Source organism: Phyllobates terribilis, unplaced genomic scaffold (assembly GCF_046119375.1).
Source record: "Phyllobates terribilis strain yellow unplaced genomic scaffold, ASM4611937v1 Scaffold_94__1_contigs__length_6153435, whole genome shotgun sequence".
Taxonomy (NCBI): domain Eukaryota; kingdom Metazoa; phylum Chordata; class Amphibia; order Anura; family Dendrobatidae; genus Phyllobates; species Phyllobates terribilis.
Genome location: NW_027362854.1, coordinates 243,110 through 268,971, shown reverse-complemented (window position 1 = coordinate 268,971; position 25,862 = coordinate 243,110). Strand labels below are relative to the sequence as shown.

At 43.5% G+C, this 25,862-nt stretch overlaps 11 non-coding genes and 1 pseudogene across 11 annotated transcripts; all 12 read right to left on the bottom strand.

Moving 5' to 3' along the window:
* Nucleotides 1–1,104: 1,104 nt before the first annotated feature.
* Nucleotides 1,105–1,292, bottom strand: LOC141197921 (U2 spliceosomal RNA). The gene has a single exon (XR_012269938.1). It is a non-coding gene; the product is annotated as a U2 spliceosomal RNA (small nuclear RNA).
* A 2,118-nt stretch (nt 1,293–3,410) lies between these two features.
* Nucleotides 3,411–3,601, bottom strand: LOC141198341 (U2 spliceosomal RNA). The gene has a single exon (XR_012270293.1). It is a non-coding gene; the product is annotated as a U2 spliceosomal RNA (small nuclear RNA).
* Nucleotides 3,602–4,715: 1,114 nt separating this feature from the next.
* On the bottom strand, nt 4,716–4,906 carry LOC141198330 (U2 spliceosomal RNA). The gene has a single exon (XR_012270282.1). It is a non-coding gene; the product is annotated as a U2 spliceosomal RNA (small nuclear RNA).
* A 1,115-nt stretch (nt 4,907–6,021) lies between these two features.
* On the bottom strand, nt 6,022–6,217 carry LOC141197983 (U2 spliceosomal RNA). Its single transcript, XR_012269982.1, has one exon. It is a non-coding gene; the product is annotated as a U2 spliceosomal RNA (small nuclear RNA).
* Nucleotides 6,218–9,156: 2,939 nt separating this feature from the next.
* Nucleotides 9,157–9,347, bottom strand: LOC141198319 (U2 spliceosomal RNA). Its single transcript, XR_012270271.1, has one exon. It is a non-coding gene; the product is annotated as a U2 spliceosomal RNA (small nuclear RNA).
* A 1,115-nt stretch (nt 9,348–10,462) lies between these two features.
* Nucleotides 10,463–10,653, bottom strand: LOC141198307 (U2 spliceosomal RNA). The gene has a single exon (XR_012270260.1). It is a non-coding gene; the product is annotated as a U2 spliceosomal RNA (small nuclear RNA).
* A 1,114-nt stretch (nt 10,654–11,767) lies between these two features.
* On the bottom strand, nt 11,768–11,958 carry LOC141197858 (U2 spliceosomal RNA). The gene has a single exon (XR_012269885.1). It is a non-coding gene; the product is annotated as a U2 spliceosomal RNA (small nuclear RNA).
* A 1,115-nt stretch (nt 11,959–13,073) lies between these two features.
* Nucleotides 13,074–13,264, bottom strand: LOC141198296 (U2 spliceosomal RNA). Its single transcript, XR_012270249.1, has one exon. It is a non-coding gene; the product is annotated as a U2 spliceosomal RNA (small nuclear RNA).
* A 1,115-nt stretch (nt 13,265–14,379) lies between these two features.
* On the bottom strand, nt 14,380–14,567 carry LOC141197968 (U2 spliceosomal RNA). The gene has a single exon (XR_012269970.1). It is a non-coding gene; the product is annotated as a U2 spliceosomal RNA (small nuclear RNA).
* A 2,946-nt stretch (nt 14,568–17,513) lies between these two features.
* On the bottom strand, nt 17,514–17,698 carry LOC141197954 (U2 spliceosomal RNA). Its single transcript, XR_012269959.1, has one exon. It is a non-coding gene; the product is annotated as a U2 spliceosomal RNA (small nuclear RNA).
* A 788-nt stretch (nt 17,699–18,486) lies between these two features.
* LOC141198027 (U2 spliceosomal RNA) lies at nt 18,487–18,578 on the bottom strand (annotated as a pseudogene).
* Nucleotides 18,579–19,693: 1,115 nt separating this feature from the next.
* On the bottom strand, nt 19,694–19,875 carry LOC141197942 (U2 spliceosomal RNA). The gene has a single exon (XR_012269950.1). It is a non-coding gene; the product is annotated as a U2 spliceosomal RNA (small nuclear RNA).
* Between the last annotated feature and the right edge of the window lie 5,987 nt (nt 19,876–25,862).

Here is a 25,862-nt window from a genome sequence, read left to right as displayed (position 1 = left end):
GTTTCAAACTAGGGAGCCACCCAAGGATCCTGAAAAGTCCATTTGTGGAGATGAGCTCCTGGACTCCCGTTAAGAAGACATGTTGTCAACCTCTAGATCCCTTACATGCCTGCACTTTTCGGCTTGCTGCTGCTGCAATCCACGCGTTTTAGATCTGCATAACTCCACCTCTTTAAACACAGCACCTTCACCCCCTGCTGTTCCCACCCGCCTCAACACCGTTGGAAGGGAGGAGAACCAATTAAGGCGGGGGGTGGGGTGGAACGAGCAGCTGTCTACCCTTAGCAGGAGGGCTCCTGATTACATACCTCTCCTGCTGCTGCTGCTGCTGGCTGTCCAGCAGCAGACTGAAGGTGGCTGCTGCTGTGCACAGGTATATAAAGGCTCAGAGCCTATTATGACACGCGCAGCCAGCGTTCCATTGCCACATTCCATCTACTGCAGGCAGGATACCTGGCTGGCTGAATGTCGCTGAGAAGCTCACAGAGACCGCCATAAGCAACAGTTTAACAGAATGCCACAGACTAATCAACCAAACATTTTGGATTGGGTTCTCTTTTATAGTCTGCAGGCATTAAATGAAAGAAGTCAGTGTTCCAGCAGAAGGAGACAACGTTTCAGAAAAGGCATTGTAGCAAACCAAAAAAGAAATTTTAAGCGCAGCAGAGTAACCAGCGCACATACCTGTTAGCTCAGGTGAGTTTAAAAGGCTGCTGTTGATAACAAGGGCATTTGCTAAATAGATGGTGTGTGTGCAACAATATACTGAAAGGTCAATTATATTGTGCAGCTTATCTCACCACCTGTAGTTATTTAGGTGAAAGCTCCAAAATGCTTGCCTAATATGTCTGTTTATCCAAAAGGAAGTAAAAAGGGAGAGCTAGAAAGATAGCATTGCATCACATTACATGGCAATGCAATGCACAGTTGCTGAAGTTGAACCAAAATGAGCTTGTAATCTGGCTTCTGCAACTTTGAACATGAAAAATCCAATGAGGAGAAGAAAAGCAAAGCCAAAGAGTCCATCCCAAAATCTGACAAACAAGCAAAATGAACAAAAAACATTGAATTCAATTCTTTCTGATTTTAGAAACTGCATTAAAGAAGGGGTGCACCGGTCCTGGAGATACTGCAATACCAGGTCAATGCGTGGAGTGGACAGAGCAAGCTCTTTTTCCATCTCCCTGTTCTAAAAATCCATTTAATATATGGTCCCCAGATAGGGGACGTATCAGATATTAAACTGATAAGAACAGATTTTTTTTTTTTTTTTCCAAACACTCAGAAATTAAGTTTTATAATCTTAAATCATATATCACTAAACTCAAGATTTTAGTTCCATCATCGTGTTTAGATATTATATTTATATTTTTCCATTTGAATTAATATATATAAAGTTAAACATAACAATTCCTTTACAGTTTCAACAGTTTCCAAACAAATCACAACTGACATTACTTCACCCGGTTTCCCAAACTAAATATCCCCTTTTTCCCTTTTACTTTCCTCCCAACAAAACCCCTTAACTTCTTTTCTTCCTCCTCATGCTCTAACCGCATTATGCAAATTTTCTTCTCCTGTTGTCCACACCAAAAAACGTCTCTTTCCGTTCCAAATACCAACTTTGTTCCTGTATAATTTCTGAAACTTTACCATCTTACATTTAGATTCCAAAAAAAACATTATCTCCTCTATTTCCACAAACGGATTGTCCATGTAAATTATCACACTCTTCGGTTTCCCCATGAATGATGCACTTACTCCAATTTTCCCAGAATCCTCTTCACTCCAGCATTTGAAAAAATGAATGCACTTTTCCTCAGAAACTAGAGTCACATCACAAACTTTACCTTGCTTTATTTCTTGCATACAGTAGATATCCTTCTCCAAAACTTCATGTTTCCTCAAAATTTCCAGAATCCATTTTTCTTCCAAAAAAGTTTCTTCCGTCTCCCGTTTCACAAAAAAACGTAAGCATCTCTTCTTTTTCCAAAACTCCATCTCAACAATCCGTTTTCCTTCCGTTTTTCCTTTTAATCCTCCAAATGTTGCCACCACAGCTATGTGTGGCGACAGTTGCCCCCCACAGCTATGTGTGGTGACAAGGTGATCGCCTCTCGTTGCCCAGGGACTAATCGGACTCCCTAATAGCAGCAGGGGGGTTTAGCTCCACCGATGAGTGTAGCGATCCCCCCAGGCCAAGGAGCCGGGTACCCCAAGCACCTCCCAGTCAAGACCAAGGCAGCAACCGCTAGATCACTGCACTTGATCTTAGCCAAAAGGCCGAGAAGCGATAACCAGAATTGGTTTCAAACTACGGAGCCACCCAAGGATCCTGAAAAGTCCATTTGTGGAGATGAGCTCCTGGACTCCCGTTAAGAAGACATGTTGTCAACCTCTAGATCCCTTACATGCCTGCACTTTTCGGCTTGCTGCTGCTGCAATCCACGCGTTTTAGATCTGCATAACTCCACCTCTTTAAACACAGCACCTTCACCCCCTGCTGTTCCCACCCGCCTCAACACCGTTGGAAGGGAGGAGAACCAATTAAGGCGGGGGGTGGGGTGGAACGAGCAGCTGTCTACCCTTAGCAGGAGGGCTCCTGATTACATACCTCTCCTGCTGCTGCTGCTGCTGGCTGTCCAGCAGCAGACTGAAGGTGGCTGCTGCTGTGCACAGGTATATAAAGGCTCAGAGCCTATTATGACACGCGCAGCCAGCGTTCCATTGCCACATTCCATCTACTGCAGGCAGGATACCTGGCTGGCTGAATGTCGCTGAGAAGCTCACAGAGACCGCCATAAGCAACAGTTTAACAGAATGCCACAGACTAATCAACCAAACTTTTTGGGTTGGGTTCTCTTTTATAGTCTGCAGGCATTAAATGAAAGAAGTCAGTGTTCCAGCAGAAGGAGACAACGTTTCAGAAAAGGCATTGTAGCAAACCAAAAAAGAAATTTTAAGCGCAGCAGAGTAACCAGCGCACATACCTGTTAGCTCAGGTGAGTTTAAAAGGCTGCTGTTGATAACAAGGGCATTTGCTAAATAGATGGTGTGTGTGCAACAATATACTGAAAGGTCAATTATATTGTGCAGCTTATCTCACCACCTGTAGTTATTTAGGTGAAAGCTCCAAAATGCTTGCCTAATATGTCTGTTTATCCAAAAGGAAGTAAAAAGGGAGAGCTAGAAAGATAGCATTGCATCACATTACATGGCAATGCAATGCACAGTTGCTGAAGTTGAACCAAAATGAGCTTGTAATCTGGCTTCTGCAACTTTGAACATGAAAAATCCAATGAGGAGAAGAAAAGCAAAGCCAAAGAGTCCATCCCAAAATCCGACAAACAAGCAAAATGAACAAAAAACATTGAATTCAATTCTTTCTGATTTTAGAAACTGCATTAAAGAAGGGGTGCACCGGTCCTGGAGATACTGCAATACCAGGTCAATGCGTGGAGTGGACAGAGCAAGCTCTTTTTCCATCTCCCTGTTCTAAAAATCCATTTAATATATGGTCCCCAGATAGGGGACGTATCAGATATTAAACTGATAAGAACAGATACTACACTTGATCTTAGCCAAAAGGCCGAGAAGCGATAACCAGAATTGGTTTCAAACTACGGAGCCACCCAAGGATCCTGAAAAGTCCATTTGTGGAGATGAGCTCCTGGACTCCCGTTAAGAAGACATGTTGTCAACCTCTAGATCCCTTACATGCCTGCACTTTTCGGCTTGCTGCTGCTGCAATCCACGCGTTTTAGATCTGCATAACTCCACCTCTTTAAACACAGCACCTTCACCCCCTGCTGTTCCCACCCGCCTCAACACCGTTGGAAGGGAGGAGAACCAATTAAGGCGGGGGTGGGGTGGAACGAGCAGCTGTCTACCCTTAGCAGGAGGGCTCCTGATTACATACCTCTCCTGCTGCTGCTGCTGCTGGCTGTCCAGCAGCAGACTGAAGGTGGCTGCTGCTGTGCACAGGTATATAAAGGCTTAGAGCCTATTATGACACGCGCAGCCAGCGTTCCATTGCCACATTCCATCTACTGCCGGCAGGATACCTGGCTGGCTGAATGTCGCTGAGAAGCTCACAGAGACCGCCATAAGCAACAGTTTAACAGAATGCCACAGACTAATCAACCAAACTTTTTGGGTTGGGTTCTCTTTTATAGTCTGCAGGCATTAAATGAAAGAAGTCAGTGTTCCAGCAGAAGGAGACAACGTTTCAGAAAAGGCATTGTAGCAAACCAAAAAAGAAATTTTAAGTGCAGCAGAGTAACCAGCGCACATACCTGTTAGCTCAGGTGAGTTTAAAAGGCTGCTGTTGATAACAAGGGCATTTGCTAAATAGATGGTGTGTGTGCAACAATATACTGAAAGGTCAATTATATTGTGCAGCTTATCTCACCACCTGTAGTTATTTAGGTGAAAGCTCCAAAATGCTTGCCTAATATGTCTGTTTATCCAAAAGGAAGTAAAAAGGGAGAGCTAGAAAGATAGCATTGCATCACATTACATGGCAATGCAATGCACAGTTGCTGAAGTTGAACCAAAATGAGCTTGTAATCTGGCTTCTGCAACTTTGAACATGAAAAATCCAATGAGGAGAAGAAAAGCAAAGCCAAAGAGTCCATCCCAAAATCCGACAAACAAGCAAAATGAACAAAAAACATTGAATTCAATTCTTTCTGATTTTAGAAACTGCATTAAAGAAGGGGTGCACCGGTCCTGGAGATACTGCAATACCAGGTCAATGCGTGGAGTGGACAGAGCAAGCTCTTTTTCCATCTCCCTGTTCTAAAAATCCATTTAATATATGGTCCCCAGATAGGGGACGTATCAGATATTAAACTGATAAGAACAGATACTACACTTGATCTTAGCCAAAAGGCCGAGAAGCGATAACCAGAATTGGTTTCAAACTACGGAGCCACCCAAGGATCCTGAAAAGTCCATTTATGGAGATGAGCTCCTGGACTCCCGTTAAGAAGACATGTTGTCAACCTCTAGATCCCTTACATGCCTGCACTTTTCGGCTTGCTGCTGCTGCAATCCACGCGTTTTAGATCTGCATAACTCCACCTCTTTAAACACAGCACCTTCACCCCCTGCTGTTCCCACCCGCCTCAACACCGTTGGAAGGGAGGAGAACCAATTAAGGCGGGGGGTGGGGTGGAACGAGCAGCTGTCTACCCTTAGCAGGAGGGCTCCTGATTACATACCTCTCCTGCTGCTGCTGCTGCTGGCTGTCCAGCAGCAGACTGAAGGTGGCTGCTGCTGTGCACAGGTATATAAAGGCTCAGAGCCTATTATGACACGCGCAGCCAGCATTCCATTGCCACATTCCATCTACTGCAGGCAGGATACCTGGCTGGCTGAATGTCGCTGAGAAGCTCACAGAGACCGCCATAAGCAACAGTTTAACAGAATGCCACAGACTAATCAACCAAACTTTTTGGGTTGGGTTCTCTTTTATAGTCTGCAGGCATTAAATGAAAGAAGTCAGTGTTCCAGCAGAAGGAGACAACGTTTCAGAAAAGGCATTGTAGCAAACCAAAAAAGAAATTTTAAGCGCAGCAGAGTAACCAGCGCACATACCTGTTAGCTCAGGTGAGTTTAAAAGGCTGCTGTTGATAACAAGGGCATTTGCTAAATAGATGGTGTGTGTGCAACAATATACTGAAAGGTCAATTATATTGTGCAGCTTATCTCACCACCTGTAGTTATTTAGGTGAAAGCTCCAAAATGCTTGCCTAATATGTCTGTTTATCCAAAAGGAAGTAAAAAGGGAGAGCTAGAAAGATAGCATTGCATCACATTACATGGCAATGCAATGCACAGTTGCTGAAGTTGAACCAAAATGAGCTTGTAATCTGGCTTCTGCAACTTTGAACATGAAAAATCCAATGAGGAGAAGAAAAGCAAAGCCAAATAGTCCATCCCAAAATCCGACAAACAAGCAAAATGAACAAAAAACATTGAATTCAATTCTTTCTGATTTTAGAAACTGCATTAAAGAAGGGGTGCACCGGTCCTGGAGATACTGCAATACCAGGTCAATGCGTGGAGTGGACAGAGCAAGCTCTTTTTCCATCTCCCTGTTCTAAAAATCCATTTAATATATGGTCCCCAGATAGGGGACGTATCAGATATTAAACTGATAAGAACAGATTTTTTTTTTTTTTTTTTTCCACTCACATTACAAGTCCCATATTTACCATTTCATGCTTTGCAATGATTTCCAAATGGTATTAGGTTGTTATCCATCATTGTGGGTCATATATCCATTTTTACAATCTTATTTTATATATATACGTTTATATTATCACAATACAGTTATTCCATATTCTTTACATCACAACATTACAATCTTTACCATTACGATTTAAGGCAACATTCCTCTCTTCAGGCCATATGCTGCCAAGGCATTCAAAAGCCTTCCATCCAGAAACCGACCATCCCAAGCTTCTTCTACCTCTTTAGCCAACGACTGAGGTATTCTGTAAGTTGAAAAAAAACGATGCATATCGCTATAAATGTTATTCCACACTTTGCGCCTTAGACTAGCCTGACTCCCCCCTTCACAACTCTTTAGCATTTTCAACACTTCTTGTCTCTCCTCCATCTCCCTCATATTTTTTTCTGAAACATCCTTTGCTTTACTAGAGTCCTTCCCAGATGACAAAACTCCTTCAATTTCTTCTCTGGCTTCACATGCGACATCCTCTCTTTCTTCTTCACTAGTTTCTTCACCCTCCTCCTCCTCTTCCATATTACTTACAGCACCTTCCTTTTCATCCTGACTGGAGGACTCACTTTCCTCCTGATCTTCTGACTCCCTATCCACCTCCACTTCTTCTTCCAAGCTAGTATTTTCAATCTCAACGTCTGTGATATCACTCTCAGTATCTTCTTCCATATGATCACCTTCTTTTCTTATATCTCTTATTTGTTCCTCCTTCTTTTGAGATATGTTCTCTTCCGTTTCATCATGGGGGGCAGCTTCAGACTCTTCTTCTTTTCCATCTTCCTTGTCAACTGACTTCTCCTCCCTTTTATTGACAGGACAGCAATCATATAAATGACCACTGCCACCACATAGATTACATTTCTTACTTTTTTCACAATTCTCTGCCTTATGTCCCACTTCTTCACAATTGGCACACCACTGTAATGTACAGGAATCCTTTTCATGGCCATACTGTTTACAACGCCTACAAAACTTCGGCATACCTGTAAAGAACATATCTCCATTAACTGTCCCGATTTTGAATCTACTTGGTGGGAGTACCACAACACCATCCGAACTTTCCTTGAACTTGACCAGGAACCTCCACCTCGTGGTCCAAAAACCATATCGGTTAAACATTTTGCCAGCAGAACTCACTTTCTCACAGTACCGGGATAAAAAGGTCATGATCTCTTCTTCCAATATGAAAGGACTATACATCCTTATTACTATTAGCCTTTCCTTCCTAGGAAAATGCGACACAAAAAAAACACCTTCAAGTATCGAATCTTCCTTCACTAGATCCATTCTCTTCCAAAAGTCAGAAAAGATATCTTCTGAACAAAAAATAACATCATATATCCCTCTCTTCGGGAACTCCAACATAGACAAAACTTGTTCCATTTGAACTTCCAATAGTCCAAACAAAATCTTCTCTACCAAAAAAAACAAGCCAGACTTCTTCTTCTCTGGATCCAAAAAAATAAACCGCACTGCATTCTTCAATCTTGCAAAAACTGGGACCTCTTCACAGGTCAGCATATTTGGGCTTCTCCCGTCCATATCTTCACACCAAACGTGGCAAAAATCCTCCTCGCCTACTTAAAAAAAGCAGGCAGGCTGATCGCCCCTCGTTGCCCCGGGACTAATCCGGCTCCCCAAAAGCAGCAAGGGGGTGAAGCCGCACTGCTACATGCAGCGATCCCCCGAGGCCAAGGAGCCGGGTACCCAAGGCACCTCTCAGCCAAGACCAAGGCAGCAACCGGTAGATCACTGCACTTGATCTTAGCCAAAAGGCCGAGAAGCGATAACCAGAATTGGTTTCAAACTACGGAGCCACCCAAGGATCCTGAAAAGTCCATTTGTGGAGATGAGCTCCTGGACTCCCGTTAAGAAGACATGTTGTCAACCTCTAGATCCCTTACATGCCTGCACTTTTCGGCTTGCTGCTGCTGCAATCCACGCGTTTTAGATCTGCATAACTCCACCTCTTTAAACACAGCACCTTCACCCCCTGCTGTTCCCACCCGCCTCAACACCGTTGGAAGGGAGGAGAACCAATTAAGGCGGGGGGTGGGGTGGAACGAGCAGCTGTCTACCCTTAGCAGGAGGGCTCCTGATTACATACCTCTCCTGCTGCTGCTGCTGCTGGCTGTCCAGCAGCAGACTGAAGGTGGCTGCTGCTGTGCACAGGTATATAAAGGCTCAGAGCCTATTATGACACGCGCAGCCAGCGTTCCATTGCCACATTCCATCTACTGCAGGCATGATACCTGGCTGGCTGAATGTCGCTGAGAAGCTCACAGAGACCGCCATAAGCAACAGTTTAACAGAATGCCACAGACTAATCAACCAAACTTTTTGGGTTGGGTTCTCTTTTATAGTCTGCAGGCATTAAATGAAAGAAGTCAGTGTTCCAGCAGAAGGAGACAACGTTTCAGAAAAGGCATTGTAGCAAACCAAAAAAGAAATTTTAAGCGCAGCAGAGTAACCAGCGCACATACCTGTTAGCTCAGGTGAGTTTAAAAGGCTGCTGTTGATAACAAGGGCATTTGCTAAATAGATGGTGTGTGTGCAACAATATACTGAAAGGTCAATTATATTGTGCAGCTTATCTCACCACCTGTAGTTATTTAGGTGAAAGCTCCAAAATGCTTGCCTAATATGTCTGTTTATCCAAAAGGAAGTAAAAAGGGAGAGCTAGAAAGATAGCATTGCATCACATTACATGGCAATGCAATGCACAGTTGCTGAAGTTGAACCAAAATGAGCTTGTAATCTGGCTTCTGCAACTTTGAACATGAAAAATCCAATGAGGAGAAGAAAAGCAAAGCCAAAGAGTCCATCCCAAAATCCGACAAACAAGCAAAATGAACAAAAAACATTGAATTCAATTCTTTCTGATTTTAGAAACTGCATTAAAGAAGGGGTGCACCGGTCCTGGAGATACTGCAATACCAGGTCAATGCGTGGAGTGGACAGAGCAAGCTCTTTTTCCATCTCCCTGTTCTAAAAATCCATTTAATATATGGTCCCCAGATAGGGGACGTATCAGATATTAAACTGATAAGAACAGATACTACACTTGATCTTAGCCAAAAGGCCGAGAAGCGATAACCAGAATTGGTTTCAAACTACGGAGCCACCCAAGGATCCTGAAAAGTCCATTTGTGGAGATGAGCTCCTGGACTCCCGTTAAGAAGACATGTTGTCAACCTCTAGATCCCTTACATGCCTGCACTTTTCGGCTTGCTGCTGCTGCAATCCACGCGTTTTAGATCTGCATAACTCCACCTCTTTAAACACAGCACCTTCACCCCCTGCTGTTCCCACCCGCCTCAACACCGTTGGAAGGGAGGAGAACCAATTAAGGCGGGGGGTGGGGTGGAACGAGCAGCTGTCTACCCTTAGCAGGAGGGCTCCTGATTACATACCTCTCCTGCTGCTGCTGCTGCTGGCTGTCCAGCAGCAGACTGAAGGTGGCTGCTGCTGTGCACAGGTATATAAAGGCTCAGAGCCTATTATGACACGCGCAGCCAGCGTTCCATTGCCACATTCCATCTACTGCAGGCAGGATACCTGGCTGGCTGAATGTCGCTGAGAAGCTCACAGAGACCGCCATAAGCAACAGTTTAACAGAATGCCACAGACTAATCAACCAAACATTTTGGATTGGGTTCTCTTTTATAGTCTGCAGGCATTAAATGAAAGAAGTCAGTGTTCCAGCAGAAGGAGACAACGTTTCAGAAAAGGCATTGTAGCAAACCAAAAAAGAAATTTTAAGCGCAGCAGAGTAACCAGCGCACATACCTGTTAGCTCAGGTGAGTTTAAAAGGCTGCTGTTGATAACAAGGGCATTTGCTAAATAGATGGTGTGTGTGCAACAATATACTGAAAGGTCAATTATATTGTGCAGCTTATCTCACCACCTGTAGTTATTTAGGTGAAAGCTCCAAAATGCTTGCCTAATATGTCTGTTTATCCAAAAGGAAGTAAAAAGGGAGAGCTAGAAAGATAGCATTGCATCACATTACATGGCAATGCAATGCACAGTTGCTGAAGTTGAACCAAAATGAGCTTGTAATCTGGCTTCTGCAACTTTGAACATGAAAAATCCAATGAGGAGAAGAAAAGCAAAGCCAAAGAGTCCATCCCAAAATCCGACAAACAAGCAAAATGAACAAAAAACATTGAATTCAATTCTTTCTGATTTTAGAAACTGCATTAAAGAAGGGGTGCACCGGTCCTGGAGATACTGCAATACCAGGTCAATGCGTGGAGTGGACAGAGCAAGCTCTTTTTCCATCTCCCTGTTCTAAAAATCCATTTAATATATGGTCCCCAGATAGGGGACGTATCAGATATTAAACTGATAAGAACAGATACTACACTTGATCTTAGCCAAAAGGCCGAGAAGCGATAACCAGAATTGGTTTCAAACTACGGAGCCACCCAAGGATCCTGAAAAGTCCATTTGTGGAGATGAGCTCCTGGACTCCCGTTAAGAAGACATGTTGTCAACCTCTAGATCCCTTACATGCCTGCACTTTTCGGCTTGCTGCTGCTGCAATCCACGCGTTTTAGATCTGCATAACTCCACCTCTTTAAACACAGCACCTTCACCCCCTGCTGTTCCCACCCGCCTCAACACCGTTGGAAGGGAGGAGAACCAATTAAGGCGGGGGTGGGGTGGAACGAGCAGCTGTCTACCCTTAGCAGGAGGGCTCCTGATTACATACCTCTCCTGCTGCTGCTGCTGCTGGCTGTCCAGCAGCAGACTGAAGGTGGCTGCTGCTGTGCACAGGTATATAAAGGCTTAGAGCCTATTATGACACGCGCAGCCAGCGTTCCATTGCTACATTCCATCTACTGCAGGCAGGATACCTGGCTGGCTGAATGTCGCTGAGAAGCTCACAGAGACCGCCATAAGCAACAGTTTAACAGAATGCCACAGACTAATCAACCAAACTTTTTGGGTTGGGTTCTCTTTTATAGTCTGCAGGCATTAAATGAAAGAAGTCAGTGTTCCAGCAGAAGGAGACAACGTTTCAGAAAAGGCATTGTAGCAAACCAAAAAAGAAATTTTAAGTGCAGCAGAGTAACCAGCGCACATACCTGTTAGCTCAGGTGAGTTTAAAAGGCTGCTGTTGATAACAAGGGCATTTGCTAAATAGATGGTGTGTGTGCAACAATATACTGAAAGGTCAATTATATTGTGCAGCTTATCTCACCACCTGTAGTTATTTAGGTGAAAGCTCCAAAATGCTTGCCTAATATGTCTGTTTATCCAAAAGGAAGTAAAAAGGGAGAGCTAGAAAGATAGCATTGCATCACATTACATGGCAATGCAATGCACAGTTGCTGAAGTTGAACCAAAATGAGCTTGTAATCTGGCTTCTGCAACTTTGAACATGAAAAATCCAATGAGGAGAAGAAAAGCAAAGCCAAAGAGTCCATCCCAAAATCCGACAAACAAGCAAAATGAACAAAAAACATTGAATTCAATTCTTTCTGATTTTAGAAACTGCATTAAAGGAGGGGTGCACCGGTCCTGGAGATACTGCAATACCAGGTCAATGCGTGGAGTGGACAGAGCAAGCTCTTTTTCCATCTCCCTGTTCTAAAAATCCATTTAATATATGGTCCCCAGATAGGGGACGTATGAGATATTAAACTGATAAGAACAGATACTACACTTGATCTTAGCCAAAAGGCCGAGAAGCGATAACCAGAATTGGTTTCAAACTACGGAGCCACCCAAGGATCCTGAAAAGTCCATTTATGGAGATGAGCTCCTGGACTCCCGTTAAGAAGACATGTTGTCAACCTCTAGATCCCTTACATGCCTGCACTTTTCGGCTTGCTGCTGCTGCAATCCACGCGTTTTAGATCTGCATAACTCCACCTCTTTAAACACAGCACCTTCACCCCCTGCTGTTCCCACCCGCCTCAACACCGTTGGAAGGGAGGAGAACCAATTAAGGCGGGGGGTGGGGTGGAACGAGCAGCTGTCTACCCTTAGCAGGAGGGCTCCTGATTACATACCTCTCCTGCTGCTGCTGCTGCTGGCTGTCCAGCAGCAGACTGAAGGTGGCTGCTGCTGTGCACAGGTATATAAAGGCTCAGAGCCTATTATGACACGCGCAGCCAGCGTTCCATTGCCACATTCCATCTACTGCAGGCAGGATACCTGGCTGGCTGAATGTCGCTGAGAAGCTCACAGAGACCGCCATAAGCAACAGTTTAACAGAATGCCACAGACTAATCAACCAAACTTTTTGGGTTGGGTTCTCTTTTATAGTCTGCAGGCATTAAATGAAAGAAGTCAGTGTTCCAGCAGAAGGAGACAACGTTTCAGAAAAGGCATTGTAGCAAAACAAAAAAGAAATTTTAAGCGCAGCAGAGTAACCAGCGCACATACCTGTTAGCTCAGGTGAGTTTAAAAGGCTGCTGTTGATAACAAGGGCATTTGCTAAATAGATGGTGTGTGTGCAACAATATACTGAAAGGTCAATTATATTGTGCAGCTTATCTCACCACCTGTAGTTATTTAGGTGAAAGCTCAAAAATGCTTGCCTAATATGTCTGTTTATCCAAAAGGAAGTAAAAAGGGAGAGCTAGAAAGATAGCATTGCATCACATTACATGGCAATGCAATGCACAGTTGCTGAAGTTGAACCAAAATGAGCTTGTAATCTGGCTTCTGCAACTTTGAACATGAAAAATCCAATGAGGAGAAGAAAAGCAAAGCCAAAGAGTCCATCCCAAAATCCGACAAACAAGCAAAATGAACAAAAAACATTGAATTCAATTCTTTCTGATTTTAGAAACTGCATTAAAGAAGGGGTGCACCGGTCCTGGAGATACTGCAATACCAGGTCAATGCGTGGAGTGGACAGAGCAAGCTCTTTTTCCATCTCCCTGTTCTAAAAATCCATTTAATATATGGTCCCCAGATAGGGGACGTATCAGATATTAAACTGATAAGAACAGATACTACACTTGATCTTAGCCAAAAGGCCGAGAAGCGATAACCAGAATTGGTTTCAAACTACGGAGCCACCCAAGGATCCTGAAAAGTCCATTTGTGGAGATGAGCTCCTGGACTCCCGTTAAGAAGACATGTTGTCAACCTCTAGATCCCTTACATGCCTGCACTTTTCGGCTTGCTGCTGCTGCAATCCACGCGTTTTAGATCTGCATAACTCCACCTCTTTAAACACAGCACCTTCACCCCCTGCTGTTCCCACCCGCCTCAACACCGTTGGAAGGGAGGAGAACCAATTAAGGCGGGGGGTGGGGTGGAACGAGCAGCTGTCTACCCTTAGCAGGAGGGCTCCTGATTACATACCTCTCCTGCTGCTGCTGCTGCTGGCTGTCCAGCAGCAGACTGAAGGTGGCTGCTGCTGTGCACAGGTATATAAAGGCTCAGAGCCTATTATGACACGCGCAGCCAGCGTTCCATTGCCACATTCCATCTACTGCAGGCAGGATACCTGGCTGGCTGAATGTCACTGAGAAGCTCACAGAGACCGCCATAAGCAACAGTTTAACAGAATGCCACAGACTAATCAACCAAACTTTTTGGGTTGGGTTCTCTTTTATAGTCTGCAGGCATTAAATGAAAGAAGTCAGTGTTCCAGCAGAAGGAGACAACGTTTCAGAAAAGGCATTGTAGCAAACCAAAAAAGAAATTTTAAGCGCAGCAGAGTAACCAGCGCACATACCTGTTAGCTCAGGTGAGTTTAAAAAGCTGCTGTTGATAACAAGGGCATTTGCTAAATAGATGGTGTGTGTGCAACAATATACTGAAAGGTCAATTATATTGTGCAGCTTATCTCACCACCTGTAGTTATTTAGGTGAAAGCTCCAAAATGCTTGCCTAATATGTCTGTTTATCCAAAAGGAAGTAAAAAGGGAGAGCTAGAAAGATAGCATTGCATCACATTACATGGCAATGCAATGCACAGTTGCTGAAGTTGAACCAAAATGAGCTTGTAATCTGGCTTCTGCAACTTTGAACATGAAAAATCCAATGAGGAGAAGAAAAGCAAAGCCAAAGAGTCCATCCCAAAATCCGACAAACAAGCAAAATGAACAAAAAACATTGAATTCAATTCTTTCTGATTTTAGAAACTGCATTAAAGAAGGGGTGCACCGGTCCTGGAGATACTGCAATACCAGGTCAATGCGTGGAGTGGACAGAGCAAGCTCTTTTTCCATCTCCCTGTTCTAAAAATCCATTTAATATATGGTCCCCAGATAGGGGACGTATCAGATATTAAACTGATAAGAACAGATTTTTTTTTTTTTTTTTTCCACTCAGATTACAAGTCCCATATTTACCATTTCATGCTTTGCAATGATTTCCAAATGGTATTAGGTTGTTATCCATCATTGTGGGTCATATATCCATTTTTACAATCTTATTTTATATATATACGTTTATATTATCACAATACAGTTATTCCATATTCTTTACATCACAACATTACAATCTTTACCATTACGATTTAAGGCAACATTCCTCTCTTCAGGCCATATGCTGCCAAGGCATTCAAAAGCCTTCCATCCAGAAACCGACCATCCCAAGCTTCTTCTACCTCTTTAGCCAACGACTGAGGTATTCTGTAAGTTGAAAAAAAACGATGCATATCGCTATAAATGTTATTCCACACTTTGCGCCTTAGACTAGCCTGACTCCCCCCTTCACAACTCTTTAGCATTTTCAACACTTCTTGTCTCTCCTCCATCTCCCTCATATTTTTTTCTGAAACATCCTTTGCTTTACTAGAGTCCTTCCCAGATGACAAAACTCCTTCAATTTCTTCTCTGGCTTCACATGCGACATCCTCTCTTTCTTCTTCACTAGTTTCTTCACCCTCCTCCTCCTCTTCCATATTACTTACAGCACCTTCCTTTTCATCCTGACTGGAGGACTCACTTTCCTCCTGATCTTCTGACTCCCTATCCACCTCCACTTCTTCTTCCAAGCTAGTATTTTCAATCTCAACGTCTGTGATATCACTCTCAGTATCTTCTTCCATATGATCACCTTCTTTTCTTATATCTCTTATTTGTTCCTCCTTCTTTTGAGATATGTTCTCTTCCGTTTCATCATGGGGGGCAGCTTCAGACTCTTCTTCTTTTCCATCTTCCTTGTCAACTGACTTCTCCTCCCTTTTATTGACAGGACAGCAATCATATAAATGACCACTGCCACCACATAGATTACATTTCTTACTTTTTTCACAATTCTCTGCCTTATGTCCCACTTCTTCACACTTGGCACACCACTGTAATGTACAGGAATCCTTTTCATGGCCATACTGTTTACAACGCCTACAAAACTTCGGCATACCTGTAAAGAACATATCTCCATTAACTGTCCCGATTTTGAATCTACTTGGTGGGAGTACCACAACACCATCCGAACTTTCCTTGAACTTGACCAGGAACCTCCACCTCGTGGTCCAAAAACCATATCGGTTAAACATTTTGCCAGCAGAACTCACTTTCTCACAGTACCGGGATAAAAAGGTCATGATCTCTTCTTCCAATATGAAAGGACTATACATCCTTATTACTATTAGCCTTTCCTTCCTAGGAAAATGCGACACAAAAAAAACACCTTCAAGTATCGAATCTTCCTTCACTAGATCCATTCTCTTCCAAAAGTCAGAAAAGATATCTTCTGAACAAAAAATAACATCATATATCCCTCTCTTCGGGAACTCCAACATAGACAAAACTTGTTTCATTTGAACTTCCAATAGTCCAAACAAAATCTTCTCTACCAAAAAAAACAAGCCAGACTTCTTCTTCTCTGGATCCAAAAAAATAAACCGCACTGCATTCTTCAATCTTGCAAAAACTGGGACCTCTTCACAGGTCAGCATATTTGGGCTTCTCCCGTCCATATCTTCACACCAAACGTGGCAAAAATCCTCCTCGCCTACTTAAAAAAAGCAGGCAGGCTGATCGCCCCTCGTTGCCCCGGGACTAATCCGGCTCCCCAAAAGCAGCAAGGGGGTGAAGCCGCACTGCTACATGCAGCGATCCCCCGAGGCCAAGGAGCCGGGTACCCAAGGCACCTCTCAGCCAAGACCAAGGCAGCAACCGGTAGATCACTGCACTTGATCTTAGCCAAAAGGCCGAGAAGCGATAACCAGAATTGGTTTCAAACTACGGAGCCACCCAAGGATCCTGAAAAGTCCATTTGTGGAGATGAGCTCCTGGACTCCCGTTAAGAAGACATGTTGTCAACCTCTAGATCCCTTACATGCCTGCACTTTTCGGCTTGCTGCTGCTGCAATCCACGCGTTTTAGATCTGCATAACTCCACCTCTTTAAACACAGCACCTTCACCCCCTGCTGTTCCCACCCGCCTCAACACCGTTGGAAGGGAGGAAAACCAATTAAGGCGGGGGGTGGGGTGGAACGAGCAGCTGTCTACCCTTAGCAGGAGGGCTCCTGATTACATACCTCTCCTGCTGCTGCTGCTGCTGGCTGTCCAGCAGCAGACTGAAGGTGGCTGCTGCTGTGCACAGGTATATAAAGGCTCAGAGCCTATTATGACACGCGCAGCCAGCGTTCCATTGCCACATTCCATCTACTGCAGGCAGGATACCTGGCTGGCTGAATGTCGCTGAGAAGCTCACAGAGACCGCCATAAGCAACAGTTTAACAGAATGCCACAGACTAATCAACCAAACTTTTTGGGTTGGGTTCTCTTTTATAGTCTGCAGGCATTAAATGAAAGAAGTCAGTGTTCCAGCAGAAGGAGACAACGTTTCAGAAAAGGCATTGTAGCAAACCAAAAAAGAAATTTTAAGCGCAGCAGAGTAACCAGCGCACATACCTGTTAGCTCAGGTGAGTTTAAAAGGCTGCTGTTGATAACAAGGGCATTTGCTAAATAGATGGTGTGTGTGCAACAATATACTGAAAGGTCAATTATATTGTGCAGCTTATCTCACCACCTGTAGTTATTTAGGTGAAAGCTCCAAAATGCTTGCCTAATATGTCTGTTTATCCAAAAGGAAGTAAAAAGGGAGAGCTAGAAAGATAGCATTGCATCACATTACATGGCAATGCAATGCACAGTTGCTGAAGTTGAACCAAAATGAGCTTGTAATCTGGCTTCTGCAACTTTGAACATGAAAAATCCAATGAGGAGAAGAAAAGCGAAGCCAAAGAGTCCATCCCAAAATCCGACAAACAAGCAAAATGAACAAAAAACATTGAATTCAATTCTTTCTGATTTTAGAAACTGCATTAAAGAAGGGGTGCACCGGTCCTGGAGATACTGCAATACCAGGTCAATGCGTGGAGTGGACAGAGCAAGCTCTTTTTCCATCTCCCTGTTCTAAAAATCCATTTAATATATGGTCCCCAGATAGGGGACGTATCAGATATTAAACTGATAAGAACAGATTTTTTTTTTTTTTTCGAAAGCCCGAATTCGTGTACAAAACCCGAGTGCGCTTAAAAAAGTGACAAGTGCCACAAAAAAAGTGCACTAGGATGCTGGTCTTCTTGAAACCCTCTCCAAAAGGAGAAGGGTCCCCCAAACCATTCCCCGTCCCTCCGAGCCAGAAGGCCACAGCGAGGAACAGGGACAAATAGCCACCTCCAGCCGGAGCCAGAGGCGACCCAATCTTACCCCCAGCACCTGCCCGAGTTCTCACCCGAGCAAGGCACTGGGAGCCAAAGACTGTGCTCCCCTCCCGGAAGAGGGGAGCCAACAACGCTCTCCTCCCGAAAGAGGAGAGCCAGGGGGGTTCAGAGGGGAGCGGAACCTGATGGCCACACACTCCCCCCCTAGACCTGCCAAGAGAGGAACCTGTAAGGGAACCGCATCCCGACAAAATCCTAGTAGGACGTGACACACGTGAATAAGTGAACACACAGTGACAAAGAAATTAAATAAATAGTGAAGGTTTCACAGTATAATACTGCCCGGACCTTCGACCGGGAATTGAAAAATTCCCCATCCTAAGGCCAGAAGGCCCGGAATAAGGGTGTGTGCGAAGAAAGAAAATTTGAAGTGCTTGTGCAAATGTGCCATAAACTCAAGTGGGGTTCCCAATCCCAGTGAGTTAAGGCACCCCAGGGTCACCACTCCTGGGGCACTTCACACTTCGGGCTTTCGATCTTCCCCGGAAAATGGCGTCGATCCTGGGGGGCCATGCTTTCCACCAGATGACTATATTAGCCACCTGGCGTACTAACAAGCGCCTAAACCCCAGTGTGCATAATGTATCAATCTACTAGGGCGGCCAACATCCAAAACCGCCTTTTCGAAAGATACTACACTTGATCTTAGCCAAAAGGCCGAGAAGCGATAACCAGAATTGGTTTCAAACTACGGAGCCACCCAAGGATCCTGAAAAGTCCATTTGTGGAGATGAGCTCCTGGACTCCCGTTAAGAAGACATGTTGTCAACCTCTAGATCCCTTACATGCCTGCACTTTTCGGCTTGCTGCTGCTGCAATCCACGCGTTTTAGATCTGCATAACTCCACCTCTTTAAACACAGCACCTTCACCCCCTGCTGTTCCCACCCGCCTCAACACCGTTGGAAGGGAGGAGAACCAATTAAGGCGGGGGGTGGGGTGGAACGAGCAGCTGTCTACCCTTAGCAGGAGGGCTCCTGATTATATACCTCTCCTGCTGCTGCTGCTGCTGGCTGTCCAGCAGCAGACTGAAGGTGGCTGCTGCTGTGCACAGGTATATAAATGCTCAGAGCCTATTATGACACGCGCAGCCAGCGTTCCATTGCCACATTCCATCTACTGCAGGCAGGATACCTGGCTGGCTGAATGTCGCTGAGAAGCTCACAGAGACCGCCATAAGCAACAGTTTAACAGAATGCCACAGACTAATCAACCAAACTTTTTGGGTTGGGTTCTCTTTTATAGTCTGCAGGCATTAAATGAAAGAAGTCAGTGTTCCAGCAGAAGGAGACAACGTTTCAGAAAAGGCATTGTAGCAAACCAAAAAAGAAATTTTAAGCGCAGCAGAGTAACCAGCGCACATACCTGTTAGCTCAGGTGAGTTTAAAAGGCTGCTGTTGATAACAAGGGCATTTGCTAAATAGATGGTGTGTGTGCAACAATATACTGAAAGGTCAATTATATTGTGCAGCTTATCTCACCACCTGTAGTTATTTAGGTGAAAGCTCCAAAATGCTTGCCTAATATGTCTGTTTATCCAAAAGGAAGTAAAAAGGGAGAGCTAGAAAGATAGCATTGCATCACATTACATGGCAATGCAATGCACAGTTGCTGAAGTTGAACCAAAATGAGCTTGTAATCTGGCTTCTGCAACTTTGAACATGAAAAATCCAATGAGGAGAAGAAAAGCGAAGCCAAAGAGTCCATCCCAAAATCCGACAAACAAGCAAAATGAACAAAAAACATTGAATTCAATTCTTTCTGATTTTAGAAACTGCATTAAAGAAGGGGTGCACCGGTCCTGGAGATACTGCAATACCAGGTCAATGCATGGAGTGGACAGAGCAAGCTCTTTTTCCATCTCCCTGTTCTAAAAATCCATTTAATATATGGTCCCCAGATAGGGGACGTATCAGATATTAAACTGATAAGAACAGATTTTTTTCTTTTTCATTTTGTTCTTATATTTCAGTTGTTATTTCTCTTCTAATATTTCTCTTGCCTTATAATCTGTTCATGCTACAAGGTTCCACAGATGAAAGTTCCATAGACTCTTGGCTCTTTTTTTCCCAATTCTCTTCAGATCTAACAGGTAATAAATATATATTTCACTTAGTGCTAATTTTATGCATTCACTTTCACTTATAAAATCTCTTTTAAAAAGCAATATGTTTCGGACTTTCCATAGCGCATTCTTTATTCCATTTATCATTATCCAAATGACTCTTTCTTTTTCTTTTGATTGACATGTAAAATTTCCATATAAAACTACTTCGTGATTTAAAAACTTAAGACCAGTAACAAACTTTAAGAGACTTCCAACTTCTTTCCAGACATTTTGGGCATAAAAACAGTTCCAAAAGGTGTGTAAAACTGTTTCCTCTCTAACACAGCCTGTTCTAGGGCATCTTGCAGTATTGCACAATCCCCTTCTGTGTTGAAAAAATCTAACAGGAACACATTCTTGCACTATTGCCCATGCCAAGTCTTTATATTCATTTGTTAGATAAGGTGCATAAGTCATTCTCCAAATTCTTCCACTTTTAGTGTAAGTAAAGTTTGCCACTGCTGTCATCGTTTCTTTTCTCTTTGTCTCTAGAGCCAGTCTTCTTGAATTTGACAGCATCTCCACATCTACTTCAGGTAAGTTATAAAGTCTAATTGTTTTTTCTAGTAAGACATATTGTTTTGGCGGTGTAATTAGGACAGGAGAATTTTGGGGCAATGTTATCCACTTTCTTTTCCTAAAGATATCTCCAGCTGCATATCTTAAGTAGAAAGACCAATGAGTTCTTAGATTGGTCATTTTGAAGCAAAAACTAAAGAACTTTAGGTACAAAAAATTTTTGATATTTGGGATATTCTTTCCACCATATTTATGCTGCTTGTACATTGTCTCTCTTCGAACCTTCTCCATTTTTGATCCCCACAGAAAAAGAAAAATTTGTCTCTGGAGAAACTTTACTGTGTTCTCATTCGGGGGGTACACCATACTTAAAAACAACATTATCGGCAACAACAAAGACTTAATGATCAAGTTTTTACCTTCCATTGATAATTTTCTGAGTTTCCATAAACTTATCTTCTTTTGCATTTTCTCCTTCACCAACTGCCAACTTTCTTCTCCATCATTCTTTTTTGTAAACACAACACCTAAAATTTTGATCTTATCACTTCTTATTTTAAGTTGAGGAATCTGCGCATCTGACCAATCACCGAATCCAAGACATTCGCTCTTCTCCAAGTTCAGTTTGAAGGCAGATGCTAAACAGAAAAAATCAGTAGTTCTTACTGCTCTTCTCAGCGATTGTTCTGAGTCGCACAGGATCGTGATGTCATCCATGTACCCCAGTGACTTAGTACTTAGTCCATTTCCACCTGGTATGGGTACACCTTTCACCATCTTATCTTTCCTCAACATTGCCAGTAGAGGCTCGATTGCGCAGATAAAGAGCAGAGGCGAAAGTGGGCATCCTTGTTTGACGCCCGACTTTAGAAAAACTTCTGAAGATAAAAAACCATTAATTAAAATCCTGCTAAAACTTCCATCATATAAAAGTGCAATGTGCTTAATAAAAACATCCGGGAATTTCATTTTCTTTAACACAGAATACAGGTACTTATGAGAGACTCTGTCGTACGCTTTCTGGAAATCAAGGGACAGAAGAGCTAGCTTTTGCTTCCTCTCTTGCTGATACCAAATTGCGTCCCGTATAATATTCAAGTTTTCTGCAATTGTACGACCAGGCACACCACATACCTGATCAGGATGCACGACCTTCTCTATCACCTTCTTCATTCTGTTCACCATGATTTTTGCCATAATTTTATAATCTACGTTGAGTAACGTGATTGGTCTCCAGTTCTCTAGATTAGTCTTATCTCCTTTTTTAAAAAGCAGGGTGACCACACCACTTCTCCAAGATTCAGGCAATTTGTCACATAAAAAGACAGCTTTAAAAATCTCAAACAGGTCGTCTTTTAAAATCTCCCAAAAAGTAAGATAAAATTCAATTTGTAGTCCGTCAGTACCCGGTGTTTTTCCTCTAGAAAAGCTTTTGATTGCACTTAGCAGTTCTTCTTCACAGATATCTTCAATCAACAACTCTTGATCTTGCTTTTCAAGGTGATTCTGCAATGAATTAAGAGCATCAGGTAAAAAATCAGCGTCAATTTTCTTTTCGCTAAAAAGATTTTGATAAAAAGTTTGCGCTTTGTCCAACAGTCCATCTTTAGTTGTTTCACCATCAAGTTCTTTAATTAATTCTTTGCGTTCTAAAGATTTTTTGAAAAAGAACCTGGAACATGTTTCATTTTTTTCCATATGTTCTACCTTGGCGTTGAAAATTATTTCTTTGCCTTTCTGTTCAATTGCTTTTTTAATGTCTTCTTTGACTTGTAAAATAACATCCTCCATATCTATCCCTGCATTTCTGAGTTTGTAACCTGTTTGCAGTTTTGTATTCAGGTCTTTAAACCATTTCTGATTCTGTCTGGCCTTCCTTTTGCCAGCTAAGAGAAAAAAATGTCTAATTTGAGACTTCACATACTCCCACCATTCTAGAATTCTTTTGTAATAATGTTTTTTCCCCTGTAGTTTTTTATAAAATTTCAAAAATTCCTCTTTTATACTTTCATCTTCCAGCAGCAGAGTGTTCAACTTCCAGACACCTCGCCCTTTCTCTAGACTGGGCAATTCCAAGTGAGTAATTAACGTTTTGTGGTCAGAAAAGATGTTACCTGTTAGATCCACTTTATTCACTTTAAAACTCTGTGATGTCAGAACAAAGTCAATTCTTGATTTTAGAAGATTGTTCTCCCAAGTGTATCCTGGTTCAGAGGTATTCTTTACTCTCCAGACATCATTCAGGCAAGTATCGTCGATTAGATTTTTTAACTGCATCTCAGTTTTGTCTTTCCTTCTAGTACCTGATGTCCTATTTTCATCAGACCGGATACAATTGAAGTCACCGCCAACCACAGTTGGTGTAGGACCAGGTATAAAGAGTTTGATGATATCTAATAAACTGGATCTTTCCTCTTTAATCGGAGATGCATAAACATTAATCAGCTTGAACTCGGATCCACAGTAACTCACATTAACAACTAGTGCACGTCCAGGTTCAACTTCAGTGAACGAGGTAACCTTAAAGTCTTTGTTTTTAAACAGGACGCCAACACCAGTAGCACGCGATCCATTTTCACCGGACCAGATGGAAGGTCCGTTCGCCCAATCTTCCCTTAGTTTGTTATAGTTAGGGTCATGGTCAATGCCGCATTCTTGAAGTAAAAAAATATCAGCATCTAAAGTCATCAGGTAAGAAAATAAAGCAGCTCTCTTGACAGAGCCCTTTAAACTCCTCACATTTAGTGAGGCAATTTTGAGTGTAGCCATAAATCATTTAAACAGAGCTTGAGTCCGTATCTGACATGAATCCGACCGGGGTAGAGGGACCCGCAGAAACGTCCGTGTCTGAGAATTCCTCGATGTTCACCGGATCAGATGGGTTTACAGGTTTAGGAACTGAGATGATCGGTTTAGGTGAGTAATTAGGGAGGACTATTTTCAAACGCCCAGCAGGTCTTTTGCTGGCGCTCTCTCCCTTAAACAAACTCGACTTCTCCTTTTTCCTTTTCCTCAAAACCTCCACGTCAATGTTAATCTCCTCCTCCTCCTCCTCACCACCAGCCTCCTTAGAAGACTCCTCTCCCATCTCCACTTCAGACTCAGCTGGATTCTCCTCCACCACATGACCATCTGGACTCTCCGACCAATCCTTGAGAACAATGCTATCCCCAGGCGGGTCCCCAGCAGTGTCCTTGGGCGGATCCCCAGAAGGGTTCCCGGGAGGGTCCTTGGATTTGTCTGTTTGTTCTTCAGGACTGGACCGCTTCGGAGGGGCTCCCCCCCGAGCTGCATCTGCATAGCTGAAGGTCTTTTTTCTCAACGGACAATCCCGAAAAGAGTGCCCAGGGATACGGCAGATATTACAGATCATCTGATTTGGGCAGTTCAGAGTGACATGTCCTTTTTGATAGCACTTCTTGCAAAGAGCGTTCTCCTCCTTGCAGCTCTCAAAGGAATGCCCAAAGTCCATACATTTTCTGCAAAAGATAGGCATCCCTGGATAGAAGAGTCTTCCTCTCTCTCTGCCAATCAGGAAGCTCTGAGGCGGATGAATGAGTCCACCAATTCCCAAACCTTCTCTCAGCTTCACGATGAACTTGTATTTTCCGGTCCACAACCTCTCAGAGTTCATGATTTTGTGAGAAAAGTGGACCTCAGAGCAATAGTTATGCAGAAACGCAGCCACATCCTTTTCAGAGACATGCGGATTGCTCATATGAACCACCACAGACTTCTCTTCTGCCAGGCAGAGGGTCACAAAACACAGTCCTTTAATATCTTCCTCCTGAAGTCTCAGCTTGATCTGATGGTAAAAATTCTGAGATGCCACTTCAGAGGTCAGGGTAAGCACAAAGCGTCCAGGAGCATCTTGAAGTGCCAGAATGTTCTCCCTTTTCACCTGCAGGATCTCAAGCAGGACCTTCCTCACGAAGAAAGACAGGGAGAACTTGTCACGGGCTCGCTCTTCAACTTCAATCTTGAAAGAGTTCTTGATCTTCAAGTCGCCAGCTCCAGCAGAACGGAGAGTAGCCGATGTCGCCATCGCCATATTCAGATAAGTCGATCGCCTTCTTGGTTCTCTTCAGCACGCACACCCCCTATAGCAGCAGGAGGCTTAAGACAGTAGAACTGCCGATGCCTCAAGGCCGAGGATGCGATAGGCTTTGGAGTCTTCCAGCAACAACACTTGGTCGTAGCCAAAAGGCCGAGAAGCGATAACCAGAATTGGTTTCAAACTACGGAGCCACCCAAGGATCCTGAAAAGTCCATTTGTGGAGATGAGCTCCTGGACTCCCGTTAAGAAGACATGTTGTCAACCTCTAGATCCCTTACATGCCTGCACTTTTCGGCTTGCTGCTGCTGCAATCCACGCGTTTTAGATCTGCATAACTCCACCTCTTTAAACACAGCACCTTCACCCCCTGCTGTTCCCACCCGCCTCAACACCGTTGGAAGGGAGGAGAACCAATTAAGGCGGGGGGTGGGGTGGAACGAGCAGCTGTCTACCCTTAGCAGGAGGGCTCCTGATTACATACCTCTCCTGCTGCTGCTGCTGCTGGCTGTCCAGCAGCAGACTGAAGGTGGCTGCTGCTGTGCACAGGTATATAAATGCTCAGAGCCTATTATGACACGCGCAGCCAGCGTTCCATTGCCACATTCCATCTACTGCAGGCAGGATACCTGGCTGGCTGAATGTCGCTGAGAAGCTCACAGAGACCGCCATAAGCAACAGTTTAACAGAATGCCACAGACTAATCAACCAAACTTTTTGGGTTGGGTTCTCTTTTATAGTCTGCAGGCATTAAATGAAAGAAGTCAGTGTTCCAGCAGAAGGAGACAACGTTTCAGAAAAGGCATTGTAGCAAACCAAAAAAGAAATTTTAAGCGCAGCAGAGTAACCAGCGCACATACCTGTTAGCTCAGGTGAGTTTAAAAGGCTGCTGTTGATAACAAGGGCATTTGCTAAATAGATGGTGTGTGTGCAACAATATACTGAAAGGTCAATTATATTGTGCAGCTTATCTCACCACCTGTAGTTATTTAGGTGAAAGCTCCAAAATGCTTGCCTAATATGTCTGTTTATCCAAAAGGAAGTAAAAAGGGAGAGCTAGAAAGATAGCATTGCATCACATTACATGGCAATGCAATGCACAGTTGCTGAAGTTGAACCAAAATGAGCTTGTAATCTGGCTTCTGCAACTTTGAACATGAAAAATCCAATGAGGAGAAGAAAAGCAAAGCCAAAGAGTCCATCCCAAAATCCGACAAACAAGCAAAATGAACAAAAAACATTGAATTCAATTCTTTCTGATTTTAGAAACTGCA